The 16,316-nt window shown below is 37.2% G+C and overlaps 1 protein-coding gene and 1 pseudogene across 14 annotated transcripts in view; one reads left to right on the top strand and one right to left on the bottom strand.

Moving 5' to 3' along the window:
- The window catches only part of ANKS1B (ankyrin repeat and sterile alpha motif domain containing 1B), a 1,150,138-nt gene that overhangs the window by 974,491 nt on the left and 159,331 nt on the right, over positions 1 to 16,316 (bottom strand). The gene's annotated exons all lie outside the window — the stretch shown is intronic.
- On the top strand, positions 1,738 to 12,157 carry LOC309640575 (glyceraldehyde-3-phosphate dehydrogenase pseudogene; annotated as a pseudogene). The gene has a single exon. The product of its transcript is annotated as a glyceraldehyde-3-phosphate dehydrogenase pseudogene (transcript).

The following is a 16,316-nucleotide window of genomic DNA, read 5'->3' as shown; positions in this document are numbered from 1 at the left end:
TTTAAAATAATCTATGAAATCATTAAAAAAATCCAAAAGAGGCAAAAGAAAAAAAAAGCAGAAAAGAGGAACAAAGAATAGGTAAGACAAATACAAAGCAAATTGTTAGATGACAGATTTAACCATATCAATAACCATAACCATATCAATAATTACATTAACTATCAATGGTCTGATCATCCCAATTAAAAAAGAAAAATCATCAGACTGGATTAAAGAAAGTAAGACCCAACTATATACTCACTAAAAGAAATTCACTTTAAATATAGAGATACAAATAGAAAAAAAGTAAAGGACAGAAAAATCATACTAACACTAATCAAAATAAGCTGAATAACTATATTAACATTGGACAAACCAGATTTCGAAGCTAAGAATATTACAAGGGATAAAGAAAATCATTTCAGAATGACAAAGATGTCGATTTTTCAGAAGAATATGGGAATCCTAAATGTTTTTTGCCTCTAATAACAGAACTTCACAATACATGAAGCAAAAAACTGATACAACTGCAAAGAGAAATAGACCTACCCACTGACACTTGGAGATTTCAATATGTCTCTCTCAATAATTGATAGAACACGTAAACAGAAAAGCATTAAGGGTATACAAGAATTGAGTAACACTACCAACCAACTTGACCTAACTGACATTTATAGAACACTTACTCAATAATACCTGAATACATATTCTTTTCAAGTGAACACAAGACATTTACCAATATATCCCATATTGTGGATCATAAATCTCAATAAATCTACAAGATTCAGAGGGGAGACGTTCAAGATGCCGGAGGACTAAGACCGGAGGACTAAGGCGTGGAGATCACCTTCCTCCTCACAAATGCATCAGAAATACATCTATGTGTGTAACAACTCCTACAGAACACCTACTGAACGCTGGCAGAAAACCTCAGACTTCCCAAAAGGCAAGAAACTCCCCACGTACTTGGGTAGGGCAAAAGAAAAAAGAAAAAACAGAGACAAAAGAATTAGGGACGGGATCTGCCCCTCTGGGAGGGAGCTGTGAAGGAGGAAAAGTTTCCACACACTAGGAAGCCCCTTCACTGGTGGAGACGGGGGCTGGGTGGCGTAGGGAAACTTCAGAGCCACGGAGGAGAGCACAGCAACAGGGATGCAGAGGGGAAAACGGAGAGCTTCCCACACAGAGGATTGGTACCGACCAGCACTCACCAGCCCGAGAGGCTTCTCTGCCCCCACCCCCCCACCCCCTGGGGCCGGGGTGGCTGGGAGCTGAGGCTCGAGCTTCAGAGGTCAGATCCCAGGGAGAGGACTGGGGTTGGCTGCGTGAACACAGCCTGAAGGGGGCTAGTGCACCACAGCTAGCCAGGAGGGAGTCTGCGGAAAATCTGGACCTGCCGAAGAGGCAAGAGAACACTGTTTCAGGGTGCGCAAGGAGAGGGGCTTCAGAGCACCACCTAAATGAGCTCCAGACACGGGCACGAGCTGCGGCTATCGGCATGGACACCAGAGACAGGCATGAGAGGCTAAGGCTGCTGCTGCAGCCACCAAGAAGGCTGTGTGCAAGCACAGGTCACTATCCACACCTCCTCTCCCAAGAGTCTGTGCAGCCCGCCACTGCCAGGGTCCTGTGATCCAGGGACAACTTCCCCGGGAGAACACACGACACGCCTAAGGCTATTGCAACGTCACGCCGGCCTCTGCCACTGCAGGTTCGCCCCACATTCCGTAACCCTCCCACCCCCCCCCCAAATGAGTGAGCCAGAGCCCCCGAATCAGCTGCTACTTTAACCCCGTCCTGCCTGAGTGAAGAACAGACGCCCTCAGGTGACCTACACACAGAGGCAGGGCCAAATCCTGAACCCCAGGAGCAGTACGAACAAAGAAGAGAAACAGAAATTTCTCCCAGCACCCTCAGGAGCACCGGATTATATCTCCATAATCAACTTGATGTACCCTGCATCTGTGGATTACCTGAATAGACAACTAATCATCCCAAAATTGATGCAGTAGACTTTGGGAGCAACTGTAGACTTGCGGTTTGCTTTCTGCATCCAATTTGTTTCTGGTTTTATGTTTATTTTACTTTAGTATTTAGACTTTATTATCATTGGTAGATTTGTTTATTGATTTGGTTGCTCTCTTCCTTTTTTTTTCAATAAATAGATTTTTTTTTTCCTTTTTCTCTTTTTGTGAGTGTGTATGTGTATGGTTCTTTGTATGATTTTTTCTGTATGGCTTTGCTTTTACCATTTGGCCGAGGGTTCTGTCTGTCCATTTTTTTTTCTTCCTTTTCTTTTTTTATTACTTTTTAATGTTTTTTAATTTTTAATAATTTTTTATTTTTTATTTTAATAACTTAATTTTACTTTTCTTTCTTTTTTTCTCATTTTTCTTCTGAGTGGTGTGGCTGACAGGGTCTTTGTGCTCTGGCTGGGTGTCAAGGCTGGGCCTCTGATGTGGGAGAGCCGAGTTCAGGACACTGGTCCACCAGAGACCTCCCGGCTCCAAGTAATATCAAATGGCGAAAGCTTTCCCAGATATATCCATCTCAAGGCTAAGACCCAGCTCCACTCAACGACCAGCAAGCCACAGTGCTGGAAACCCTATGCCAAACAACTAGAAAGACAGAAACAAAACCACACCCATTAGCAGAGAGGCTGCCTAAAATCATAATAAGGTCACAGACACCCAAAAACACAACCAGACGCAGTACTGCCCACCAGAAAGACAAGATCCAGCCTCGTCCACCAGAACACAGGCACTAGTCCCCTCCACCAGGAAGCCTACATAACTCACTGAACAAACCTTAGCCACTGGGGGCAGACATCAAAAACTACAGGAACTAGGGACCTGCAGCCTGCAAAAAGGAGACCCCAAAAACAGTAAGTGAAGCAAAATAAGAAACACACAGCAGACGAAAGAGCAAGGTAAAAACCCACCAGAACAAACAAATGATGAGGAAATAGGCAGTCTACTTGGAAAAGAATTCAGAATAATGATAGTAAAGATGATCCAAATTCTTGGAAATAGAATGGAGAAAATACAAGAACGTTTAACAAGGACCTAGAAGAAATAAAGAGCAAACAAACAATAATGAACAACACAATAAATTAAATTAAAAATTCTGTAGAAGGGATCAATAGCACAATAACTGAGGCAGAAGAATGGATAAGTGACCTCGAAGAAAAAATGTGGAAATAACTACTGCAGAGCAGAATAAAGAAAAAAGAAGGAAAAGAATGGAGGACACTCTAAGAGACCTCTGGCACATTAAACACACCAATATTCCAATTATAGGGGTCCCAGAAGAAGAAGAGGAAAAGAAGGGGACTGAGAAAATATTTGAAGATTTTTTAGTTGAACACGTCCCTAATATGGAAAAGGAAAGAGTCAAACAAGTCCAGGTAGCACAGAGAGTCCCATACAGGATAAAACCAAGGAGAAACATGCCAAGACACATATTAATCAGATTATCAAAAATTAAATACAAAGAAAATATATTAAAAGCAGTAAGGGAAAAACAACAATTAACATACAAGGGAATCCCCATAAAGTTAACAGCTGATCTTTCAGCAGAAACTCTGCAAGCCAGAAGGGAGTGGCAGGATATACTTAAAGTGATGAAAGGGAAAAACCTACAACCAAGATTACTCTACACAGCAAGGATCACATTCAGATTCAACAGAGAAATTAAAACCTTTAAAGACAAGTAAAAGTTAACAGAATTCAGCACCACCAAACCAGCTTTACAACTAATGCTAAAGGAACTCCTCTAGGCAGGAAACAAGAGAGAAAGAAAAGACCTATAATAACAAACCCAAAACAATTAAGAAAATGGTAATAGGAACATACATATCGATAATTATCCTAAATGTAAATGGATTAAATGCTCCAACCAAAAGACACAGACTGGCTGAATGGATACAAAAACAAGACCCATATATATGCTGCCTATGAGAGGCTCACTTCAGACCTAGGGACACATACAGACTGAAAGTGAGGGGATGGAAAAAGATATTCCACGCAAATGAAAATCAAAAGAAAGCTGGAGTGGCAATTCTCATATCAGACAAAACGGACTGTAAAATAAAGACCATTACAAGAGACAAAGAAGGACACTACATAATGATCAAGGGATCAATCCAAGAAGAAGATATAACAATTGTAAATATTTATGCACCCAACATAGGAGCACCTCAATACATAAGGCAAATACTAACAACCATAAAAGGGGAAATCAACAGTAACACAATCACACTAGGGGACTTTTAAAACCCCACTGTCACCAGTGGACAGATCATCCAAAATGAAAATAAATGAGGAAACACAAGATTTAAATGACACATTAAACAAAATGGACTTAATTGATATTTATAGGACATTCCATCCAAAAACAACAGAATACACTTTCTTCTCAAGTGCTCATGGAACATTCTCCAGGAGAGATCATATCTTGGGTCACAAATCAAGCCTTGGTAAATTTAAGAAAATTGAAATCGTATCAAGTATCTTTTCTGACCACAATGCTATGAGACTAGATATCAATTACATGAAAAAGTCTGTAAAAAACACAAACACATGGAGGCTAAACAATACAGTACTTAATAACCAAGAAATCACTGAAGAAATCAAAGAGGAAATCAAAAAATACCTAGAAACAAATGACAATGAAAACACGACGACCCAAGACCTATGGGATGCAGCAAAAGCAGTTCTAAGAGGGAAGTTTATAGCAATACAATCCTCAAGAAACAAGAAACGTCTCAAATAAACAACCTAACCTTACACCTAAAGCAACTAGAGAAGGAAGAACAAAAAACCCCCCAAAGTTAGCAAAAGGAAAGAAACAATAAAGACCACATTAGAAATAAATGAAAAATAAATAAAGAAAACAATAGCAAAGATCAAAAGAACTAAAAGCTGGTTCTCTGTGAAGATAAACAAAATTGACAAACCATTAGCCAGATTCATCAAGAAAAAAAAGAAGACTCAAATCAGTAGAATTAGAAATGAAAAAGGAGAAGTAACCACTGACACTGCAGAAATACAAACGATTATGAGACATTACTGCAAGCAACTCTATGCCAATAAAATGGACAACCTGGAAGAAATGGACAGATTCTTAGAAATGCACAACCTGCCGAGACTGAACCAGGAAGAAATAGAAAATATGAACAGACCAATCACAAGCACTGAAATTGAAACTGTGATTAAAAATCTTCCAACAAACAAAAGCCCAGGACCAGATGGCTTCACAGGTGAATTCTACCAAAGATTTAAACAAGACCTAACACCTATCCTTCTCAAACTCTTCCAAAATATAGAAGAGGGAGGAACACTCCCAAACTCATTCTACGAGGCCACCATCATCCTGATACCAAAACCAGACAAAGATGGCACAAAAAAGAAAACTACAGGCCAATATCACTGATGAACATAGATGCAAAAATCCTCAACAAAATACTAACAAACAGAATCCAACAGCACATTCAAAGGATCATACACCATGATCAAGTAGGGTCTATCCCAGGAATGCAAGGATTCTTCAATATATGCAAATCAACCAATGTGATAAACCATATTAACAAATTGAAGAATAAAAATCATATGATCATCTCAATAGATGCAGAAAAAGCTTTCGACAAAATTCAACACCCACTTATGATAAAAACGCTCCAGAAAGCAGGCACATAGGGAACTTACCTCAACATAATAAAGGCCATACATGAGAAACACACAGCCAACATCATTCTCAATGGTGAAAAACTGAAACCATTTCCACTAAGATCAGGAACAAGACAAGGCTGTCCACTCTCACCACTATTATTCAACATAGTTTTGGAAGTTTTAGCCACAGCAATCAGAGAAGAAAAAGAAATAAAAGGAATCCAAATCGGAAAAGAAGAAGTAAAACTGTCACTGTTTGCAGATGACATGATACTATACATAGAGAATCCTAAAGATGTTACCTGAAAACTACTAGAGCTAATCAATGAATTTGGTAAAGTAGTAGGATACAAAATTAATGCACAGACATCACTTGCATTCCTATGCACTAATGATGAAAAATCTGAAAGAGAAATTAAGGAAACACTCCCATTTACCACTGCAAAAAAAAGAATAAAATACCTAGGAATAAACCTACCTAAGGAGAGAAAAGACCTGTATGCATAAAACTATAAGACACTGATGAAAGAAATTAAAGATGATACCAACAGATGGAGAGATATACCATGTTCTTGGATTGGAAGAATCAACATTGTGAAAATGACTCTACTACCCAAAGCAATCTACAGATTCAATGCAAGCCCTATCAAACTACCAATGGCATTTTTCACAGAACTAAAACAAAAAATTTCACAATATGTATGGAAACACAAAAGACCCCGAATAGCGAAAGCAATCTTGAGAAAGAAAAATGAAGCTGGAAGAATCAGGCTCCTGGACTTCAGACTACATTACAAAGCTACAGTAATCAAGATAGTATGGTATTGGCACATAAACAGAAATATAGATCAATGGAACAGGATAGAAAACCCAGAGATAAACCCTTGCACATATGGTCACCTTATTTTTGATAAAGGAGGCAAGAATATACAATGGAGAAAAGACAGCCTCTTCAATAAGTGGTGCTGGGAAAACTGGAAAGTTACATGTAAAAGAATGAAATTAGAACACTCCCTAACACCATACACAAAAATAAACTCAAAATGGATTAAGACCTAAATGTAAGGCCAGACACTATAAAACTCTTAGAGGAAAACATAGGTAGAACACTCTATGACATAAATCACAGCAAGATCCTTTTTGACCCACCTCCTAAAGAAATGGAAATAAAAACAAAAATAAACAAATGGGACCTAATGAAACTTAAAAGCTTTTGCAAAGCAAAGGAAACCATAAACAGGACAAAAAGAAAACCCTCAGAATGGGAGAAAATATTTGCCAACGAAGCAACTGACAAAGGATTAATCTCCAAAATATACAAGCAGCACATGCAGCTCATGCAGCTCAATATAAAACAAACAAACAACCCAATCCAAAAATGGGTAGAAAACCTAGATAGACATTTCTCCAAAGAAGATATACAGATTGCCAACAAACACATGAAAGATTGCTCAACATCACTAATCATTAGAGAAATGGAAATCAAAACTACAATGAGGTATCACCTCACACCAGTCAGAATGGCCATCATCAAAAAATCTACAAACAGTAAATGTTGGAGAGGGTGTGGAGAAAAGGGAACCCTCTTGCACTGTTGGTGGGAATGTAAATTGATACAGCCACTATGGAGAACAGTATGGAGGTTCCTTAAAAAACTAAAAATAGAACTACCATAGGACCCAGCAATCTCACTACTGGGCATATATCCTGAGAAAACCATATTTAAAAAAGAGTTATGTACCACAATGTTCATTGCAGCTCTATTTACAATAGCCAGGACACGGAAGCAACCTAAGTGTCCGTCGACAGATGAATGGCTAAAGAGGATGTGGCATATATATACAATGGAATATTACTCAGCCATAAAAATAAATGAAATTGAGTTATTTGTAGTGAGGTGGATGGACCTAGAATCTGTCATACAGAGTGAAGTAAGTCAGAAACAGAAAAACAAATACCATATGCTAGCACATATATATGGAATCTAAAAAAAAAAAAAAAAGGTTCTGAAGAACCTAGGGGCAGGACAGGAATAAAGACACAGACATAGAGAATGGACTTCAGTACACGGGGAGGGGGAAGTGTATGCTGGGTGAAATGAGAGAGTGGCATGGACTTATATATACTACCAAATGTAAAACAGATAGCTAGTGGGAAGCAGCCGCATAGCACAGGGAGATCAGCTCGGTGCTTTGTGACCACCTAGAGGGGTGGGATAGGGAGGGTGGGAGGGAGACGCAAGAGGGAGGAGATATTGCGATATATGTATATGTATAGCTGATTCACTTTGTTATAAAGCAGAAACTAACACACCATTGTAAAACAATTATACTCCAATAAAGATGTTAAAAAATTTTTTTAAATAAAAGATTCAAATCACAAAACTATGTTCTCTGACTCCAATTAAATTAAATTAAAAATCATTCACCAAAAGGTATCTTTAATATCCACAAATATTAGAAACTGAATAACACATAAGTCAAAGAAGATATCAAAAAGATTTTGGAATGTATTTACAACTGAAAGAGAAAGAAAACACAAAATATCAAAACTTTGGGGATGCAACTAAAGTAGTACCTAAAGAAAAACTTATAGTATTAAAATGACACTGATAGATCAGAGAAAGGTTCCACATTGATGACCTCAGCTTCCATTTTAAGAAACAGGAAAAGAAGAGCATATTAACCCCAAAGTAAGCAGAAGAAAGGAAACCAGTGAAAAAGAAAACAGGATAACAATAGAGACAATCAATGAAATCAAAAAGTGATTTTTAATATACTCTATAAAATTTAAAAAACTATAGGCAAACTGATAAGGATAAAAATAGAAGATACAAATTACCAAATCAGGAGCAGAGAGGTAATATCACTCCATATTCTAAAAATATGAACAGTAGGAGAATATTTTTAATAATTTTATAGTAATAAATTAAAAAACTTAGATGAAATGGGCAAGTTTCTTGAAAAACACAAACTACCAAAACTCATTTTTAAAAATAGGATAACCTGAATAGCCCTACATCTATTAAGGAAACTGAACTTGAACTTGTGGTTACAAAACATTCCCCACAAAACAAAACAAAAAACCGTCCAGATCCAGGTGGCTTCAATGGGGAATTACGCCAGATATTTAAGGAAGAAATAATATCAATTCTACAAAAATAATTCCAAAATATTGAAGAGGCACAAATACTGCCTAATATTCTATGACACCAAAGACATATGACAAGAAAGAACTACAGATCAATATATCACTCATGAATACAGAAGTAAAAATTCTCGGCAAAATTCTAGCAAGTTGAATCCAACAATATATGAAAAGAACACTACACCATGATGAAATGGAGTTTATTTCAGGAATGCAAATTTGTTTTAACATTCATAAATTATGATATTAACAAACTAAAACAGAAAAATCATTATTATCTCAACAGATATAGAAATAGTACTTGCCAAACTCCAACATCATTTCCTAATAAAAACTGTTAGTAAACTGGGAATAGAAGGAAACTTCATCAACCTATAAAAGATATCTACAAAAAACTTATAGCTAACATAATCTTAATGATGAAAGACTGAATGCATTCCCCTTAAGATCAAGAACAGGGCAAGTTATGTCTGTTTCCCACTTCTACTCAACATGTTTCTGGAGGCTCTCTGCTTCTCTTCATTCACCAGACAGCTGATTTTCCTGTGCAGTGCCAGCTGCATCCCTAAGACATAACAGTGAAGATTGGAGTAAATGGATTTGTCTGTATCAGATATCTGGTCACCAGGGCTGCTTTTAACTCTGGCAAAGTGAAAAACGTTGCTGTCAATGACCCTTCATAGACCTCAACTTCATGGTCTACATGTTCCAATGTGATTCTACCCATGGCAAGTTTGATGGCACAGTCAAGGTTGAAAATGGGAAGCTTGTCATCAATGAAAAGTCCATCTCCATCTTCCAGTAATGAGATCCTGCCAATGTCAAATGGGGTGATGCTGCTGCTGGATACATGGTGGAGTCCACTCATGTCTTCACTACCTTGGAGTAAGCTAGGGTTCGCTTGAAGGGTGGAGCCAAAAGGGTCATCATCTCTGCCCCTTTTGCTGAAACCCCCATGTTTGTGATGGGCATAAACCATGAGAAGTATGTCAACTCCCTCAAGATTGTCAGCAATGCCTCCTGCACCATCAACTGCTTGGTACCCCTGGCCAAGGTAACCATGACAACTTTGGCATCGTAGAGGGACTCATGACCACAGTCAATGCCATCACTGCCACCCAGAAGACTGAAAATTTATGGCCCCTCTAGGAAACTATACAGTGACAGCCACAGGGTTTCCCAAAACATCATTTTGGCATCTACTAGCACTGCCAAGACTGTTGGCAAGGTCATCCCTGAGGTGAACGGGAAGCATACTGGCATGGCCTTCTGTGTCCCCACCAACAGTATGATGGTCATAGATCTGACTTGCCATCTGGAGAAAGTTGCAAATATAATGATACCAAAAAGGTGGTGAAGCAGGCATCAGAGGGCCCACTAAAGAGCATCCTGGGCTACACTGAAAATCTTGCTATCTCCTGCAACTTTACCAGTGACACCCACTCTTCCACCCTTGATACAGTGGTTTGCATTGCTCTCAATAACCACTTTGCCAAGCTCATTTCCTGGTAGGACCATGAATTTGGCTACAGTAATAGGGCAGTGGACTGATGATCCACATGGCCTCCAAGGAGTAAAAGCCCTCTGGGCCACCAGCCACAGTGAGAACATGAGAGGAATAGAGATATGCTCAGCTGCTGGGGAGTCCTTGCCCCAACTCAATCCCCCAACACACTGAGAATCTCCCATTCTCAATACAGTTTCAATCCCAGACCACTTAAAGAATGGGAGGGGCTCAGAGAGCCCTACCTTGTCATGTACCACCAATAACTATAATATACGCAGTCAAAAAAAATTTTTTGTAGCGGAGGTTTTAGCCAATGTAGTAGCTAGAAATGTAGTGACAAGAAAAAGAAACAAAAGACATCCAGGTTGTAAGGAAAGAAGAAAATCTATCTTTACCTGAAGACAACATAGTCACGTACGTAAAAAATCCTATGAAATTTACAAAAAAAGCTCCTAAAATTAAAATTGTTTAATTAGAGGAAGCTGTGTAAAAAATATAGGGAACTCTCTGACCTTTCTTCATAATACTTCTATAAATTTAAAATTATTTCAAAATAAAATGTTTTTAAAAAAGGAAAACCTTACACCAAAAAAAAAAAAAATCCCACAACCAAAAAAGTGTGTTTAGCAAGTTTGCAAGAAACAACTCAATAGGTAAAAGTCAACTATATTTCTATATGCTAGCAAACAACAATCAGAAATCAAAATTTTTAAAATATCATTTACAATATCAAGAAAAATATTAAATACTTAAGAATAAATTTGACAAAATATGTGCAAAGTTGTACACTAAAAACTGCAAAATACTGCTGTGAGAAGTTAAAGAGGACCTAAACAAATGGTGAGATAATACCAAGTTCATGAATCAGAAGACTGAATATTTTTATGATGTTAATTTTCCACAGATTTATCTTTAGATTCAATACAATGCAATCAGACTCCCAGCAAGCTTTTTTTGTAGAAATTCACTAATTCTAAAATTCGTATGGAAATACAAAGGACCTAGGATAGCCAAAGCAACTCTGAAAAAGAAGAACAAAGTTGGATACTTACACTACCTGATTTCAAGACTATGATAAAACTATAGTAAACAAGACATTGTATGGTATTAAAGATAGATCATTTGAAGAGAATAGAGGAATAGAAAGTCCACCTACACATATATGCAAGTGATTTTGACACAGGTGCAACAGCAATTCATTAAAGAACGAACAGTCTTATCAAAAAATTGTGTTGGAACAAATGGATATCCTTAGGCCATACCATATCCAAAACAAAACTGTATATCCTCACCACACCATATACAAAAAGTCACTTAAAAATAAATCATAGCTCTAAAAGCAAAACCTAAAACCATAAAACTTCTACAAGAAAATGTACAGGGAAATTTTTGTGACCTTGGATTAAGCAAAAACGTTTCTAGGTTATAATACCAAAGCAAAACCCACACAAGAAAATTTGACAAATTGGACTTTAACAAAATTATGAGCTTCTGTTCTTCAAAGACACTGTTAAGAGAATGAAAAGGAAATGGGGACTGGGAGAAAAATTTTGCAAATCACATTTTCTTTTCTATTCTTTGATCCATAATAGATAAAATCAATGACCTTAAAAAAAAAATGGGCAAAGGATTTGAACAGATACTTCAACAAAGAAGATATACACATGGTAAGTAAGAATATGAAAAGGTGCTCAACATCATTTGTCTTGAGAGAAATGCAAATTAAGATCATGAGATACTACTCATATCTATTACAATGGTGCTGATTAAGAATACTTCACATACCAATGTTGACAGGGATGTAAATCAACTACAACTCTCAAACACTGAACTATCATACAATCCAGCCATTCCACTCTAGATATGTAGTCAAGAGAAATGACAGCATGTTTCTATACAAAGACTTATACATAAATATACATAGCAGCTTTATTTATACTAGCCCCAAACTGAAATAACCCAAATGTCTATTAACAGATAAATCGATTTAAAAACTTGTGATATGTTCATACAATGGAATGCTACTCAGCAATAAAAAGGAATGAAATATTCAAATATCCAACAACATTCGTTGAAAATCTAAATCAGTCAGGTTCTCAGATTGCTTCTTCTTTTTGAAACAGCATAATGGGAGATTTATTCCCTGAAATGAATAAAACACATAGTCTCTGGATTAGAGGCAACAGGCCCAGATGAGGGCAGGGGAGCTAAATCGTATGAGGTAAGGAACTGGACTTTTTTTTCCTCTCAATAATTAAAACACTTTTTCAGGATTTTTTATTGAATCATTTTTCCTCTTCCTGCTTCTTTCAAGTGTCAACTTTATCTTAAACTAAATTTTTATACAGGTATACCGCATTTTATTGCACTTCAATTTACTGTGTTTTGCAGATACTGATTTTTTTTTTTTACATCTTTATTGGAGTATAATTGCTTTACAATGTTGCGTTAGTTTCTGCTGTACAACAAAGTGAATCAGCAATATGTATACATATATCCCCATATCCCCTCCCTCTTGAGCCTCTCTCCCACCCTCCCTATCCTACCCTTCTAGGTGGTCACAAAGCATCGAGCTGATCTCCCTGTGCTATGCAGTAGCTTCCCACTAGCTATTTTACATTTGGTAGTGTATATATGTCAATGCTACTCTCTCGGTTTGTCCCAGCTTCCCCTTCCCCCACTGTGTCCTAGTGGCAGGGCAGGCATAAAGACGCAGACGTAGAGAACGGACTTGCTTTTCTTTTTAATTGAAGATTTGTTGCAACTCTGAGTTGAACAAGTCTATCTTCACTGTTTTCCAACAGCATTTGCTCAATTCGTGTCTCTGCAATTCATTTTAGTAATTCTCACAATATTTCAAATTCTTATTTATTACTATATTTGTTATGGTGATCTATGAATTGTTTGGGGGCATCAAGAAATATGTCCACATAAGACAGTGAACTTGATGAATGTTGTACATGTTCTGACGGCTCCACTGACCGCCATTCTCCACCTCTCTCCCTTTCCTGGGGCCTCCCTCTTCCCCAAGACACAGTATTGAACTGAGGACAATTAATAACCCTACAGTGGCCTCTAAGAGTTCAAGTGAAAGAAAGAATCACACATCTCTCACTTTAAATCAAAAGCTAGAAATGATTAAGCTTAGGAAGAAGACATGTCAAAAGCCAAGATAGGTTAAAATCTAGGCCTGTTGCACTAAACAGTTAGCCACATTGTGAATGCAAGGGAAAAGTTTTTGAAGGAAATTAAAAGTGCAACTCCAGTGAACACATAAATGATAAAAAAAGTGAAACAGGCTTATCGCTGATAAGAAGAAAGTTTTAGTGGTCTGGATAGAAGATCAAATGAGCCACAACATTCTCTTAAGCAAAAACCTAATGCAGAGCAAGACCCTAACTCTCTTCAATTCTATGAAGGCTGAGAGGGAGGTGAAAAAGCTGCAGAAGAAAAGTTTGAAGCCAGCAGAGGTTGGTTCATGAGGTTTAAGGAAAGACTCTATCTCCATCACATAAAAGTGCAAGATGAGGGAATTCCCTGGCAGTCCAGCGGTTAGGACTCTGCACTCCCACTACAGGGGGCCCAGGTTTGTTCCCTGGTCGGGGAACTAAGATTCCAGTAAGATAGATAGATAGATAGATAGATAGATAGATAGATAGATAGATAGATAGATAGATAGATAGATAGATAGATAGATAGGTAGATAGATAAATAAATTTTAAAAACCAACACACACACACACACACACACAAGTGCAAGATGAAGCAGCAAGTTCTAATGTAGAAGCTATAGCAAGCTATCCAGAAGATCTAACTAAAATAACTAATGAAAGTAGCTGCGCTAAACAACAGATTTTCAGTGTAGACAAAACAGTCTTACTTTAGAAGACTATGCCATCTAGGACTTTCATAGATAGAAAGGAGAAGTCAACATCTGGCTTCAAAGCTTCAAAGGACAGGCTGACTCCCTTGTTAGGAACTAATGCACCTGGTGACTTTAAGCCAACTGTAAATCAACTATACTTCAATTTTTTAAAATTAATTAATTAATTAAAAATAAATTGAAGCCAATGCTCATTTACCATTCTGAAAATCCTAGGGCCCTTAAGACTCATGCTAAATCTACTCTGTCTATGTTCTATAAATGGAACAAGAAAGCCTGGATGATAGCACATCTCTTTACAACATGGTCTATTGAATATTTTAAGCCCACTGTTGAGACTGACTGCTCAGAAAAAAAGATTCCTTTCCAAATATTACTGCTCAATGAACAATACACTTGGTCACCCAAGAACTCTGATGGAGATGTACAATAAGATTAATGTTGTTTTCACACCTGCTAACACAACATCCATTCTACAGCCCACATATCAAGAAGTAACTTCAGCTTTCAAGTCTTATTATTTAAGATACATTTCATAAGGCTAAATCTGCCATAGATAATGATTCCTCTGATGGATCTGGGCAAAGTCAATTGAAAACCTTCTGACTTAGACGCAAGAGGGAGGAGATATGGGGATATATGTATATGTATAGCTGATTCACTTTGTTATAAAGAGGAAACTAACACACCATTGTAAAGCAATTATACCCCAATAAAGATGTTAAAGAAAAAAAAAGAAAACCTTCTGGAAAGGATTCACCTTTCTGAATGACATTAAGAATATTTGTGATTCATGGGAAGAGGTCAAAATACTAACAGGAATTTGGAAGAAGTCGATTCCAACCCTCATGGATGACTTTGAGGAGCTCAAGACTTCAGTGGAGGAAATAACTGCAGATGTGGTGGAAGTAGCAAGAGAACTAGAATTAGAAGTAGAAACCAAAGATGTGACCAAACTGCTGCCATCTCGTGATATACCTTGAACAGATGAAGAGTTGCTTCTTATGAATGAGCAACAAAAGTGGTTTCTTGAGACAGAATCTATTCCTGGTGAAGGCACTGTGAAGAATGTTGAAATGATAACAAAGAATTTAGAATATCACATAAACTTAGTTGACAAAACAGCAACAGGGTTTGAGAGGACTGACTCCAATTTTGAAAGAGGTTACAAGATGGGTAAAATGCTATGAGACAACACTCCCTGCTACAAAGAAATCGTTCATGGAAGGAAGAGTTCATCGATGGGGCAAACTTCATTGTCGTCTTATTTTAAGACATTGCCACAGCTGCCCTAAACTTCAGCAACCACCACCCAGATCAGTCAGCATCTATCAATACAGAAGTAAGACCCTCCACCAGCAAAAAGATTACAACTTGCTAAAGGCTCAGATGATGGTTATGATTTTTTAGTAATAAAGAATTTTTCAATTAAGGTATGTACATTGCTTTTTTAACATAACGGTATTGTACACTTAACAGACTACAGTATAAACATAACTTCTACATGCACTGGGAAACAAAAACAGTTCATGTGACTTGCTTTATTGCAATATATGCTTTACTGCAGTGGTCTGGAACTGAACTGACAATATCTTGAAGGTATGCCTGTATGTACTGTTGGTCTGTTTCTAGGGGTTCTCTCGTATTCACCAATTTCTCTATTCTGGCACTAGAATCACTTTTTTTTTTAGTATTGTTTATAATTGGTGGTACATAGATCCCATAATGACTTAATTTCACAATCTTTTTCCTGCAAATTCCTCTAGATGCCTATGAAATAAAAGTATTAATATGAAGACTACAGGCACAAAAATATTTACTGTAAAATTTTAATAGTAAAAAAGAGAAAGCTCATGAATGCCCACCAAAAAGGGAAAAATTAATTAGAATTTATCTACACCATGGAATATTATGCAACTATTAAAACAAGTAAGTTTGATCTATATGTACTGACCTTGAAAACATATTAAATGAAAAAAGCAAGTTGCATAATATTGTGTGAGTGTGTCAATATCCTAAATGCTTTACATACATTGACTCATTTATATCCACACAACTATAAGACAGAGACTGTTACTATTCCCATTATACTGATGTTAAACATTTGCATTAACATAGAAAAATGCATG

This window comes from Balaenoptera physalus (assembly GCF_965194825.1).
Source record: "Balaenoptera physalus genome assembly, chromosome: 13".
Taxonomy (NCBI): Eukaryota; Metazoa; Chordata; class Mammalia; order Artiodactyla; family Balaenopteridae; genus Balaenoptera; species Balaenoptera physalus.
The sequence above is the reverse complement of the archived record's forward strand: the minus strand, read 5'-3'. Positions and strand labels throughout refer to the sequence as shown.